The sequence below is a fragment of the Pan paniscus genome, chromosome X, assembly GCF_029289425.2.
Source record: "Pan paniscus chromosome X, NHGRI_mPanPan1-v2.0_pri, whole genome shotgun sequence".
NCBI lineage: Eukaryota > Metazoa > Chordata > Mammalia > Primates > Hominidae > Pan > Pan paniscus.
The window spans coordinates 56,123,550-56,138,817 of NC_073272.2; positions in this window are offsets into that span (position 1 = coordinate 56,123,550).

Here is a 15,268-nt window from a genome sequence, read left to right on the forward strand (position 1 = left end):
CTTGGCAAGTTTCTCTGCCACTAACTTACTGTGAGATCCCAGGCAAAGTCTTTTCCCTCTCTAGGTCTCAGCTACTGCATCTGAGAAAGGAGAGTATTGGAGTGGAGAGTCTTTAAGGTACCTCCTACCTCTGCTTGTCTGTAAGGAATAATAACATTAAATACCATTTATGTATTGGAACTTGCATTGGGCACTATGAATACATATATGTGCATATAAATACATATATTTTATCCTTAAAACCGTGCAAAATAGGACTGATTCTCTCCATTTTACAAAGCAGAGACAGACTTACAGGGGAGAGCTGACTGACCTGTAGTCACATAGCAGGGGAGAAGGAAATGATGTGTGCCCACACCTACTCGAGTGGATGACAGTAGAGGAGAATGGACACTCTGTTCTGTACCATCAGCCTTTTGTACCATATGTCTGTTTGCTCTTAGCCCTAGTGGTCCTTGAGCTCTAGCCCTGGAATCCTGGAGGCACAGGTTTAACCGTCCCCTATGCATCCTAAGGATCTTCTGGCTCTAATGTGAGCAGACAGTTAGTGACTAGGTAGGGACCAGATAAGAAAGAAGAGGATTAAGGGTAGAGACCGAATGCAATGCTCTCTTCCTCTTCTCTTGCTTTTTTGAAGTCTATCCATCTCTGAAGGTCCAGAAGCTTCACTTCCTCAAGAAGTCCTCCCAGTCTTAAACCTTGTTCCAGAGGATTTGGTGCTATTTTCCTAAGCGTTCCTCCTATGTGGGTGAAGCACTCACTCCAATCAGCCTTGAAGGAGGACAGGGAGGACATCTCTCTCATAATCTCCACATTTTTCTCCTAGTGTTGCTAGTTTACCATACTTGGGAAATGCTTATTGAGCAACTGGTCGTAGAGTATGTGGTTCCACTGTAGAAACCCTGGGTAGAGTGACAGTAAGGCCAGATATAGTGGGTATTTTACCTCTATTTTTGGTCACCAATTCTTTTCTTGTGCTTGATAATACACTATCTTATGAGGCAGAGCCTATCTGCCACTAGAGAAGCTGAAAAAGCCACCTACTCACTACCCAAACTTCTTTGAAACTAGGGCTTGGGCACATGACCAGACTCCACCAGTTACATTAGTATATCCCTTGGCATCAGGAGTTAATGCTTAAGGAAGCAGGGAATGCATGGAATCTATTCTGGTGATGGGTGAATGCAGCTGAAGATGAGACAATCTGGTTTCCAGAGGCAATGGAAGTGTCCAGTCCACTACTACAAATGGTGGCATCCAGTTTCTAGTGGTGTTGTGAACAGTGTTTCCTCTTGGAAACTTCCGAGGTGAGATTTTGGGCATCATTCCTGGCTATGTTGCTTCTGTACCTGGTTCTCCAGCTCTTTCAGACTCTGTGAACTATCTAATACCTGTTTAGCAAATTCCTTTCTACTTAAATCAGCCAGAGCTTATTCCTATTGCTTATAACCAAGACCTGACACATTGGGGATTCTAGTCCTGGTTCTGCCATGAAGAAACAGCTACATGAGGATCTGTCAGAGCTCATCTCTATGTTGTCATTTTGTGCCATGGCTTCTATGAAGGTCAAGATTTTTGGCTGCATTGCAATAGCTTTATCTTGACTTGATCTTCTGGTACAAGTGCTACTCCATTATTAGTGGGTACTTATGGCACATGTATACATATGTGCCTGAACTGGTTTACAGTGTTTATTATAGCGAAACCATTTATTCTAATGTAGTGACATGCTTGGTGGTCTATCCAGCATCAATTTTACCCCTCATCCAATATACAGCAGCTATGCAGTTAGGTGGGGTTGACATAACTTTTATATCCAAGAATGGGCCCATATTTGGCCTAAGCCAGTTAGCACAAACTCATATCCTAGGACACAATGATTGGTTCTGAAATGGACATGCACCCAAATTAGAGTGAACATCAACTTTTCTTTTTTTTTTTAAATTTTATTATTATTACACTTTAAGTTTTAGGGTACATGTGCACAACGTACAGGTTTGTTACATATGTATACATGTGCCATGCTGCTGTGCTGCACCCATTAACTCGTCATTTAGCATTAGGTATACCTAATAAAGCTATCCCTCCCCCCTCCCCCAACCCCACAATAGTCTCCAGAGTGTGATGTTCCCCTTCCTGTGTCCATGTGTTCTCATTGTTCAATTCCCACCTATGAGTGAGAACATGGGTTGTTTGGTTTTTTGTCCTTGCCATAGTTTGCTGAGAATGATGGTTTCCAGTTTCATCCATGTCCCTACAAAGGACATGAACTCATCCTTTTTTATGGCTGCATAGTATTCCATGGTATATATGTGCCACATTTTCTTAATCCAGTCTATTGTTGTTGGACATTTGGCTTGGTTCCAAGTCTTTGCTATTGTGAATAGTGCCACAATAAACATATGTGTGCATGTGTCTTTATAGCAGCATGATTTATAATCCTTTGGGTATATACCCCGTAATGGGATGGCTGGGTCAAATGGTATTTCTAGTTCTAGATCCCTGAGGAATCGCCACACTGACTTCCACAAAGGTTGAACTAGTTTCCAGTCCCACCAACAGTGTAAAAGTGTTCTTATTTCTCCTCATCCTCTCCATCACCTGTTGTTTCCTGACTTTTTAATGATTGCCATTCTAACTGGTGTGAGATGGTATCTCATTGTGGTTTTGATTTGCATTTCTCTGATGGCCAGTGATGATGAGCATTTTTTCATGTGTTTCTTGGCTGCATAAATGTCTTCTTTTGAGAAGTGTCTGTTCATATCTTTTGCCCACTTTTTGATGGGGTTGTTTTTTTCTTGTAAATTTCTTTGAGTTCATTGTAGATTCTGGATATTAGCCCTTTGTCAGATGAGTAGGTTGTGAAAATTTTCTCCCATTTTGTGGGTTGCCTGTTCACTCTGATGGTAGTTTCTTTTGCTGTGCAGAAGCTCTTTAGTTTAATTAGATCCCATTTGTCAATTTTGTCTTTTGTTGCCATTGCTTTTGGTGTTTTAGACATGAAGTCCTTGCCCATGCCTATGTCCTGAATGGTATTGCCTAGGTTTTCTTCTAGGGTTTTTATGGTTTTAGGTCTAACATTTAGGTCTTTCATCCATCTTGAATTAATTTTTGTATAAGGTTTAAGGAAGAGATCCAGTTTCAGCTTTCTACATATGGCTAGCCAGTTTTCCCAGCACCATTTATTAAGTAGGGAATCCTTTCCCCATTTCTTGTTTTTGTCAGGTTTGTCAAAGATCAGATAGTTGTAGATGCATGGCACTATTTCTGAGGGCTCTATTCTGTTCCATTGGTCTATATCTCTATTTTGGTACAAGTACCATGCTGTTTTGGTTACTGTAGCCTTGTAGTGTAGTTTGAAGTCAGGTAGCGTGATGCCTCCAGCTTTGTTCTTTTGGCTTAGGATTGACTTGGCAATGCAGGCTTTTTTTGGTTCCATATGAACTCTAAAGTAGTTTTTTCCAATTCCGTGAAGAAAGTCATTGATAGCTTGATGGGGATGGCATTGAATCTATAAATTACCTTGGGCAGTATGGCCATTTTCACTATATTGATTGTTCCTACCCATGAGCATGGAATGTTCTTCCGTTTGTTTGTATCCTCCTTTATTTCATTGAGCAGTGGTTTGTAGTTCTCCTTGAAGAGGTCCTTCACATCCCTTGTAAGTTGGATTCCTAGGTATTTTATTCTCTTTGAAGCAATTGTGAATGGGAGTTCACTCATGATTTGGCTCTCTGTTTGTCTGTTATTGGTGTATAAGAATGCTTGTGATTTTTGCACATTGATTTTGTATCCTGAGACTTTCCTGAAGTTGCTTATCAGCTTAAAGAGATTTTGGGCTGAGACAAGGGGGTTTTCCAGATATGCAATCATGTCATCTGCAAACAAGGACAATTTGACTCCCTCTTTTCCTAATTGAATACCCTTTACTTCCTTCTCCTGCCTGATTGCCCTGGCCAGAACTTCCAACACTATGTTGAATAGGAGTGGTGAGAGAGGGCATCCCTGTCTTGTGCCTGTTTTCAAAGGGAATGCTTCCAGTTTTTGCCCATTCAGTATGATATTGACTGTGGGTTTGTCATAAACAGCTCTTATTATTTTGAGATATGTCCCAGCAATACCTATTTTATTGAGAGTTTTTAGCATGAAGCATTGTTGAATTTTGTCAAAGGCCTTTTCTGCATCTATTGAGATAATCATGTGTTTTTTGTCTTTGGTTCTGTTTATATGCTGGATTGCGTTTATTGATTTGCATATGTTGAACCAGCCTTGCATCCCAGGGATGAAGCCCACTTGATCATGGTGGATGAGCTTTTTGATGTGCTGCTGGATTCAGTTTGCCAGTATTTTACTGAGGATTTTTGCATCAATGTTCATCAAGGATATTGGTCTAAAATTCTCTTTTTTTGTTGTGTCTCTGCCAGGCTTTGGTATCAGGATGATGCTGGTCTCATAAAATGAGTTAGGGAGGATTCCCTCTTTTTCTATTGATTGGAATAGTTTCAGAAGGAATGGTACCAGCTCCTCCTTGTACCTCTGGTAGAATTCGGCTGTGAATCCATCTGGTCCTGGACTTTTTTTGGTTGGTAAGCTATTAATTATTGCCTGGATTTCAGAGCCTGTTATTGGTCTACTCAGTGATTCAACTTCTTCCTGGTTTATCCTTGGGAGGGTGTACGTGTCAAGGAATTTATCCATTTCTTCTAGATTTTCTAGTTTATTTGCATAGAGGTGTTTATAGTATTCTCTGATGGTAGTTTGTATTTCTGTGGGATCGGTGGTGATATCCCCTTTGTCATTTGTTATTACATCTATTTGATTCTTCTTTCTTTTCTTCTTTATCAGTCTTGCTAGCCGTCTATCAGTTTTGTTGATCTTTTCATAAAACCAGCTCCTGGATTCCTTGATTTTTTGAAGGGTTTTTTGTGTCTCTATCTCCTTCAGTTCTGCTCTGATCTTAGTTATTTCTTGCCTTCTGCTAGCTTTTGAATGTGTTTGCTCTTGCTTCTCTAGTTCTTTTAATTGTGATGTTAGTGTGTCAATTTTGGATCTTTCCTGCTTTCTCTTGTGGGCATTTAGTGCTATAAATTTCCCTCTACACACTGCTTTGAATGTGTCCCAGAGATTCTGGTATTTGTGTCTTTGTTCTCGTTGGTTTCAAAGAACATCTTTATTTCTGCCTTCATTTCTTTATGTACTCAGTAGTCATTCAGGAGCAGGTTGTTCAGTTTCCATGTAGTTGAGCCGTTTTGAGTGAGTTTCTTAATCCTGAGTTCTAGTTTGATTGCACTGTGGTCTGAGAGACAGTTTGTTATAATTTCTGTTCTTTTACATTTGCTGAGGAGTGCTTTACTTCCAACTATGTGGTCAATTTTGGAATAGGTGTGGTGTGGTGCTGAAAAGAATGTATATTCTGTTGATTTGGGGTGGAGAGTTCTGTAGATGTCTATTAGGTCTGCTTGGTGCAGAGCTGAGTTCAATTCCTGGATATCCTTGTTAACTTTCTGTCTTGTTGATCTGTCTAATGTTGACAGTGGGGTGTTAAAGTCTCCCATTATTATTGTGTGGGAGTCTAAGACTCTTTGTAGATCTCTAAGGACTTGCTTTATGAATCTGAATCTTGGTGCTCCTGTATTGGGTGCATATATATTTAGGATATTTAGCTCTTCTTGTTGAATCGATCCCTTTACCATTATGTAATGGCCTTCTTTGTCTCTTTTTAACTTTGTAGGTTTAAATTCTGTTGTATCAGAAACTAGGATTGCAACCCCTTCCTTTTTCTTGTTTTCCATTTGCTTGGTAGATCTTCCTCCATCCCTTTATTTTGAGCCTATGTGTGTCTCTGCACGTGAGATGGGTTTCCTGAATACAGCACACTGATGGGTCTTGACTCTTTATCCAATTTGCCAGCCTGTGTCTTTTAATTGGAGCATCTAGCCCATTTACATTTAAGGTTAATATTGTTATGTGTGAATTTGATCCTGTCATTATGATGTTAGCTGGTTATTTTGCTGGTTAGTTGATGCAGTTTCTTCCTAGCCTCAATGGCCTTTACAATTTGGCATGTTTTTGCAGTGGCTGGTACTGATTGTTCCTTTCCATGTTTAGTACTTCCTTCAGGAGCTCTTTTAGGGCAGGCCTGGTGGTGACAAAATCTCTCAGCATTTGCTTGTCTGTAAAGTATTTTATTTCTCCTTCACTTATGAAGCTGAGTTTGACTGGATATGAAATTCTGGGTTGAAAATTCTTTTCTTTAAGAATGTTGAGCTCTCCCTCTCCCTCTCCTCCCTCTTTGCACGGTCTCCCTCTGATGCCGAGCCAAGGCTGTACTGTACTGCCACCATCTCGACTCACTGCAACCTCCCTGCCTGATTCTCCTGCCTCAGCCTGCCGAGTGCCTGGGATTGCAGGCACGTGCCGCCACGCCTGACTGGTTTTCATATTTTTTGGTGGAGACGGGGTTTTGCCGTGTTGGCCGGGCTGGTCTCCAGCTCCTGACTGCGAGGGATCTGCCAGCCTCGGCCTCCCGAGGTGCCAGGATTACAGATGGAGTCTCACTCACTCATTGCTCAACGTTGCCCAGGCTGGAGTGCAGTGGCGTGATCTCGGCTCGCTACAACCTCCACCTCCCAGCCACCTGCCTTGGCCTCCCAAAGTGCTGAGATTGCAGCCTCTACCCGGCCGCCACCCCATCTAGGAAGTGAGGAGTGTCTCTGCCTGGCCGCCCATCATCTGGGATGTGAGGAGCCCCTCTGCCTGGCCGCCCAGTCTGGGAAGTGATGAGCGCCTCTTCCCGGCCGTCATCCCATCTAGGAAGTGAGGAGCGTCTCTGCCCGGCTGCCCATCGTCTGGGATATGGGGAGCGCCTCTGCCCCACCACCCCGTCTGAAATGTGAAGAGCGCCTCTGCCCGGCTGCGACCCGGTCTGGGAACTGAGGAGTGTCTCTGCCCCGCCGTCACCCCATCTGGGAGGTGAGGAGCATCTCTGACCGGCTGCCCTGTCTGAGAAGTGAGGAGCCCTTCTGCCTGGCAGCCACACTGTCTGGGAAGTGAGGAGCCCCTCTGCCCAGCAGCCGCCCTGTCTGGGAAGTGAGGAGCGTCTCTGCCCGGCAGCCACCCCGTCCGGGAGGTGGGGGGCAGCCCCCGCCCAGCCAGCCGCCCCATCCGGGAGGTGGGGGGCAGCCCCTGCCTGGCCAGCCTCCCCATCCGGGAGGTGGGGGGCAGCCCCCGCCTGGCCAGCCGCCCCATCTGGGAGGTGGGGGCAGCCCCCGCCTGGCCAAAGTAGGGGGCAGCCCCTGCCCGGCCGCTGCCCTGTCTGGGATGTGGGTGGCACCTCTGCCCAGCCGCCCCGTCTGGGAAGTGAGGAGCCCCTCTGCCTGACCGCCACCCCGTCTGGGAGGTGTACCCAACAGCTCATTGAGAACAGGCCATGATGATGATAGCGGTTTTGTCGAATAGAAAAGGGGGAAATGTGGGGAAAAGAAAGATCAGGTTGTTACTGTGTCTGTGTAGAAAGAAGTAGACATAGGAGATGCCATTTTGTTCTGTACTAAGAAAAATTCTTCTGCCTTGGGATGCTGTTAATCTATAACCTTACCCCCAACACTGTGCTCTCTGAAACACGTGCTGTGTCCACTAAGGGTTAAATGGATTAAGGGCGGTGCAAGATGTGCTTTGTTAAACAGATGTTTGAAGGCAGCATACTCGTTAAGAGTCATCACCACTCCCTAATCTCAAGTACCCAGGGACACAAACACTGCAGAAGGTGGCAGGGCCCTCTGCCTAGGAAAACCAGAGACCTTTGTTCACATGTTTATCTGCTGACCTTCCCTCCACTATTGTCCTATGACCCTGCCAAATCCCCCTCTCCGAGAAACACCCAAGAATGATCAATAAATACTAAAAAAATTAAAAAAAAAAAAAAAGAATGTTGAATATTGGCCCCCACTCTCTTCTGGCTTGTAGAGTTTCTGCCAAGAGATCAGCTGTTAGTCTGATGGGCTTCCCTTTGTGGGTAACCTGACCTTTCTCTCTGGCTGCCCTTAATATTTTTTCCTTCATTTCAACTTTGGTGAATCTGACAATTATGGGTCTTGGAGGTGCTCTACTGGAGGAGTATCTTTGTGGCATTCTCTGTATTTCCTGAACGTGAATGTTGGCCTGCCTTGCTAGATTGGGGAAGTTCTCCTGGATAATATCCTGCAGAGTGTTTTCCAACTTGGTTCCATTCTCCCCGCCACTTTCAGGTACACCAATCAGATGTAGATTTGGTCTTTTCACATAGTCCCGTATTTCTTGGAGGCTTTGTTCATTTCTTTTTATTCTTTTTTCTCTAAACTTCTCTTCTCACTTCATTTCATTCATTTCGTCTTCCATCACTGATACCCTTTCTTCCAGTTGATCGAATCGGCTACTGAGGCTTGTGCATTTGTCACGTAGTTCTTGTGCCATGGTTTTCAGCTCCATCAGGTCCTTTAAGGACTTCTCTGCATTGGTTATTCTAGTTAGCCATTCGTCTGATCTTTTTTCAAGGTTTTTAACTTCTTTGCCATGGGTTCGAACTTCCTCCTCTAGCTCAGAGAAGTTTGACCATCTGAAGCCTTCTCCTCTCAACTCATCAAAGTCATTCTCCATCCAGCTTTGTTCCATTGCTGGTGAGGAGCTGTGTTCCTTTGGAGGAGGAGAGGCACTCTGATTTTTAGAATTTCCAGTTTTTCTGCTCTGTTTTTTCCCCATCTTTGTGGTTTTATCTACCTTTGGTCTTTGATGATGGTGACGTACAGATGGGTTTTTGGTGTGGATGTCCTTTCTGTTTGTTAGTTTTCCTTCTAACAGTCAAGACCCTCAGCTGCATGTCTTTTGGAGTTTGCTCGAGGTCCACTCCAGACCCTGTTTGCCTGGGTATCAGCAGTGGTGTCTGCAGAACAGCGGATATTGGTGAACCGCAAATGCTGCTGCCTGATCGTTCCTCTGGAAGTTTTGCCTCAGAGGAGTACCCAGCCATGTGAGGTGTCAGTCTGCCCCTACTCGGGGGAGGGGTGCCTCCCAGTTAGGCTGCTCGGGGGTCAGGGACCCACTTGAGGAGGCAGTCTGCCCATTCTCAGATCTCAAGCTGCATGCTGGGAGAACCACTACTGTCTTCCAAGCTGTCAGACAGGGACATTTACATCTGCAGAGGTTACTGCTGCCTTTTGTTTGTCTGTGCCCTGCACCCAGAGGTGGAGCCTACAGAGGCAGGCAGGACTCCTTGCGCTGTGGTGGGCTCCACCCAGTTCAAGCTTCCGGGCTGCTTTGTTTACCTACTCAAGCCTCGGCAATGGCGGGCACCCCTCCCCCAGCCTCGCTGCCACCTTGCAGTTTGATCTCAGACTGCTGTGCTAGCAATGAGCAAGACTCCATGGTCGTAGGACCCTCCAAGCCATGTGCAGGATATAATCTCCTGGTGTGCCGTTTTTTAAGCCCATTGGAAAAGTGCAGTATTAGGGTGGAAGTGACCTGATTTTCCAGGTGCCGTCTGTCACCCCTTTCTTTGACTAGGAATGGGAATTCCCTGACCTCTTGTGCTTCCCGGGTGAGGCGATGCCTCGCCCTGCTTCAGCTCACCCATGGTGTGCCGCACCCACTGTCCTGCACCCACTATCCAGCACTCCCCTGTGAGATGAACCCGGTACCTCAGTTGGAAATGCAGAAATCACCCCTCTTCTGCGTCGTTCATGCTGGGAGCTGTAGACTGGAGCTCTTCCTATTCAGCCATCTTGGCTCCACCTCTGTGTGGCCCATTTCTATGTAGTCCCAAGTCTGCATGCATAACTCTTTGCATATGCCTCAATGAATGTATGTCCCAGTTTCTGTGTGCCCCAGCACCAGTGTACCTCACTTTATGTATATCCCAGTATTTGCTTCTTCCACTCTTTGTGAGCCCCAGTGTCTGTGTATCTCAGTGTTTTTTTTCATGTCCTTGTCACTGTGGGACTGAGGTTCTGTGTGTCTCTGTGTCAGCATGTTGTTGTGTCTCTGAGTTCCAGTTTTTGTGTGCTTCAGTCTCTGTACCTCAGTTTCTGGTGTCCCAGTGGCATGTATGTCCTAGGTTCTGTATGTTTCTCTCTCTGTGTTTTGCAGTTCCTGTGTATACCAGTACCTGTGTACTAGTGTCTGGTCCCATTATCTTCATGTGTCAGTGTCCCTGTGTGTTCTGACATCTGTTCTAATGTCTATGTGTGTTAAGTATTAGTGCATGCCAGTGCCTCTATGTGTTTTAGTAGGTGTCTATGTTTTCCAATGGCTGTATGCATCTTTTTTTTTTCTTTTTTGTGACAGAGTCTCGCTCTTGTTGCCCAGGCTGGAGTGCAATGGCGTGATCTTCGCTCACTGCAGCCTCCGCCTTCTGGGTTCAAGCAATTCTCCTGCCTCAGCCTCCTGAGTAGTTGGGATTACAGGTGCCTGCCATTATGCCCAGCTAATTTATATATATTTTTTAGTAGATACGGGGCTTTCACATGTTGGCCAGGCTGGTCTCGAAATCCTGACCTCAGGTGAATTGTTTGAGCTCTTTATACATTCTGGTTATTAATCCCTTGTCAGATGGGTAGTTTGCAAATATTTTGTCCCATTCTGTGGGTTGTCTCTTCACTTTGCTGATTGTACCTTTTGCTGTGCAGAAACTTTTTAACTTGCTTTGATCCCATTTGTCCATTTTTGCTTTGGTTGCCTGTGCTTGTGGGATATTGCTCAAGAAATTTTTGACCAGACCAATGACCTGAAGATTTTCCCCAATGTTTTCTTATAGTAGTTTCATAGTGTGAAGTCTTAGATTTAAGTCTTTAATCCATTTTGATTTGATTTTATATGTGGTGAGAGATTGAGGTCTAGTTTTATTCTTCTGCATATGGATATCCAGTTTTCCCAGCACCACTTATTGAAGAGACTTTCCTTTCCCCAATGTATGTTCTTGGCACCTTTGTTGAAAAGGAGTTCACTGTAGTTGTGTGGATTTGTTTCTGGGTTCTCTGTTTTGTTCCATTGGTCTATATGCATGTTTTACACGAGTACCATGCTGTTTTGGTTACTATACCCTTGTGGTTTAATTAGAAGTCAGGTAATGTGATTCCTCCAGTTTTGTTCTTCTGGCTTAGGATAACTTTGGCTTTTCTGGGTCTTCTGTGGTTCCATGCAAGTTTTAGAATTTTTTTTTCTATTTCCGTGAAGAATGTCATTGGGATTTTGATAGGGATTGCATTAAATCTGTAGATTGCTTTGAGTAGTATGGACATTTTAAAAATATTGAGTCTTCCAACCTGTTAACATGGAATATCTTTCCATTTTTAAATAACTTCTTCAATATCTTACATCAATGTTTTACAGTTTTCATTGCAGAGATCTTTCACTTCTTTAGTTAACTTAATTCTTAGGTATTTTATTTGTAGCTACTGTAAATGGGATTACTATCCTAATTTCTTTTTCAGATTGTTTGCAATTGCCATATAAAAACGCTACTAATTTTTGTATGTTGGCTTTGTATTCTGAAAGTTTACTGAATGTATCATTTCTAATACTTTTCTTGTGGAGTCTTTAGGTTTCTCCAAATATAAAATTCAATCATCTGCAAACAAGGGTAATTTGACTTCTTCCTTTCCCATTTGGATACTTTTTATTTCTCTCTCCTGTCTAATTGCTCTAGCTGGGACTTCGTGTACTCTATTGTGTAACAGTGGTGAAAGTGGGCATACTTGTTGTGTTTCAGAATTTAGAGGAAAGGCTTTCAGTTTTTCCCCATTTAGTATGATACTAGCTGTGGGTCTGCCATATATAGTTTTTATTATGTTGAGGTATGTTCCTTCTATAACCAGTTTTTGGAGGGTTTTTATCATGAAGGAATGTTGAATTTTATCAAGTGCTTTTTCAACATCAATTGAAATGATTATATGGTTTTGTCCTTCATTTGGTTGATAATAATGCATCACATTGATTGATTTGCATACGTTGAACCATACTTGCATCCCTGGGATAAATTCTACTTGGTGATGATGAATGATCTTTTCAATGTGTTGTTGAATTCAGTTTACTATTCCTTTTGAGATGGAGTCTTGCTCTGTTGCTCAGGCTGGAGTGCAGTGGTGCAATCTCAGCTCACTGCAAGCTCCACCTGCTGGGTTCATGCCATTCTCCTGCCTCAGCCTCCTGAGTAGCTGGGACTACAGTTGCCTGCCACCATGCCTGGCTAATTTTTTGTATTTTTAGTAGAGACAGAGTTTCACTGTGTTAGCCAGGATGGTCTCGATCTACTGACTTCATGATCCGCCCACCTTGGCCTCCCAAAGTGCTGGGATTACAGGTGTAAGCCTCCGTGCCTGGCAGTTTGCTAATATTTTGTTGAGGATTTTTGCATCCACACTCATCAGAGTTGTTGGCCTATAGTTTTCTTTTCTTTTCTTTCTTTCTTTCTTTTTTTTTTTGATGTGTTTTTGTCTGGTTTTGATATCAGGGCAATACTGGCCTCATAGAATGAGTTTGGAAGTATTCCCTCCTCCTCTATTTTTTTGGAATAATTTGCGTAGGCTAATTTTTGTATTTTTAGTAGAGACAGGGTTTCACCTTGTTAGCCAGGATGGTCTCGATCTCCTGACCTCGTGATCTGCCCGCCTTGGCCTCCCAAAGTGCTGGGATTATAGGCGTGAGCCACCACGCCAGGCCGGACTTTTCTTTATTGGGAGACTTTTTGTTTGATCCTATTAATAGTTACTGGTTTGTTCACGTTTGGATTTCTTCATGGTTCAATCTTGGTAGGTCATATGTGTCTAGGAATTTGTCCATTTCTTCTAGATTTTCCAATTTATTGGCATATAGCTGCTCATAGTAGCCACTAATGATCCTTTGAATTTCTGCAGTATCATTTTGTAATGTCTCTTTTTTCTCCTCTTATTTTATTTATTTGGATCACCTCTCTTTTTTCTTAGTCTGGCTAAAGGTTTGTTAATTTTGTTGAAATTTTCAAAAAAAACTTTTTGTTTAATTGATCTTTTGTATTGTTTTCTTCATTTCAATTTCCTTTATTTCTTCTCTGATCTTCATTATTTCTTTTCTTTTGCTAATTTTGGGTTTGGTTTGCTCTTGCTTTTCTAGTTCCTTCAGATGCATCATTAGGTTGTTTAAGCTTTTCTTCATCGTTAATGTGGGCATTTATACTATAAAGTTCCCTCTGAGTACTGCTTTTGCTGTATCCCATCAGTTTTGGGATGTTGTGTTCCCATTGTCTTTTCTTTCAAGAAAATTTTTAATTTCCTTCTTAATTTCTTCATTGACCTATTGGTCATTCAGGAGCATATTGTTTAATTTCCATGTATTTCTATAGTTGCCAAAATTTCTCTTATTGATTTAGAAATGAATAGTTTTACTTCATTGTGGTCAAATAAGAACCTTGATGTTATTTCAGTTTTTTGAATGTTTTAAGACTTGTTTTGTGACCTAACATATGGTCTTTCCTTGAAAATGATCCAAGTGCTAAGGAAAATAATGTGTACTCTGCAGCCATTGGATGAAATATTCTGTAAATATGTATCAGGTCCACTTAGTCTATAGTGCAAATTAAGTCTGAGTTTGTTAATTTTCTGTCTGGAAGATCTGTCCAATATTAAAAGTGGGATGTTGAAGTCTCCACTTATTATTCTATTGGGGTCTATCTCTCTCTTTGCTTGTAATGATATTTACTTTATATATCTGGGTATTCCATTGTTGGGTGCATATATATTTAAAATTGTCATATCCTCTTGCTTATTGACCCTTTTATCATTATATAGTCTCTTCTTATAGTTTTTGCCTTGTAATCTATTTTCTTCTGATACAAGTACAACTACTCCTACTCTTTTTTGGTTTCCATTGTCACGGAATATCTTTTTCCATCCCTTTATTTGCAGTCTATGTGTGTCTTAATAGGTGAAGCGTGTTTCTTGTAGGCACCAGATCAATGGATCTTGTTTTTTTTTTTTAATCTATTCAGCCACTCTATGTCTTTTGACTGGAACATTTAGCCCATTTGCATTCAACGTTATTATTGATAAGTAAAGACTTACTCCTGGCATTTTGTTATTGGTTTTCCTATTTTTTTGTGGTCTGCTTTTCCTTCTTTTTTCCATTCTGTCTTTCTTTTAGCAAAGGTGATTTTCTTTGGTGATATGATTTAGTTTCTTATTTTCTTGTTTTTTGTGTATCTGTCATGCGTTTTTTGCTTTGAGGTTACCATGAAGCTTGTAAATACTATCTTATAACCCTGGGTTTTTTTTTGTGTGTGTGGTCTTCTCTTCTTTCTCCTTCCTGTCTTCCTTTTAGTGAAGATGATTTTCTATAATGATATGATTTTGCCAGGTGCAGTGGCTCATGCCTGTAATCCCAGCACTTTGGGAGGCCGAAGTGAGTGGATCATGACGTCAGGAGATTGAGACCATCCTGGTTAACACAGTGAAACCCCATCTCTACTAAAAACACAAAAATTTAGCCAAGTGTGGTGGCGGGTGCCTATGGTCCCAGCTACTTGGGAGGCTGAGGCAGGGGAATGGCATCAACCCAGGAGGCAGAGCTTGCAGCTAGCTGAGATCGCACCACTGAACTCCAGCCTGGGAGACAGAGCGAGACTCAGTATCAAAAAAAAAAAAAAGATATGATTTAGTCTCTTGCTTTTTTATTTTTTGTGTGTCTGTTGCATGTTTTTCAGTTTGAGTTTACCATGAGGCTTTCAAATACTTTCTTATAATCCATTATTTTAAGCTGATAACAACCCTGTTTGCACAAACAAACAGACATAAAGAAAATTATTAAAGACTTTATGCCTTAACTTCATCTCCTCATTTTCTAATTTTTTGTTGTTACTATTTAGGTCTTATCGTACTATGTCTTGGAAAGTTGTTGTAGTTAGTAGTTTTGATTGGCTCATCATTTAGTCTTTCTACTTAGGATAAGAGTAGTTTACACACCACAGTTACAGTGTTATATTCTGTGTTTTTCTGTGTATCTTCAGGTGATTATTTATTGCTCAGTCATATCCTTGTCTTTCTGATTGAAGTACTCCCTTTAGCACTTCTTATAGGATGAGTCTGTTATTGATGAAATCCTTCAGCTTTTGTTTGTCTGGGAAAGTCTTTATTTCTCCTACATGTTTGAAGGGCATTTTCATGAGATTTACTTTTCTAGGGTAAAAGTATTTTTCCTTTCGCATTTTAATATGCCATGCCACTCTCTCTTGGCCTTTATGATTTCCACTGAAAAGTCTGTTGTCAGA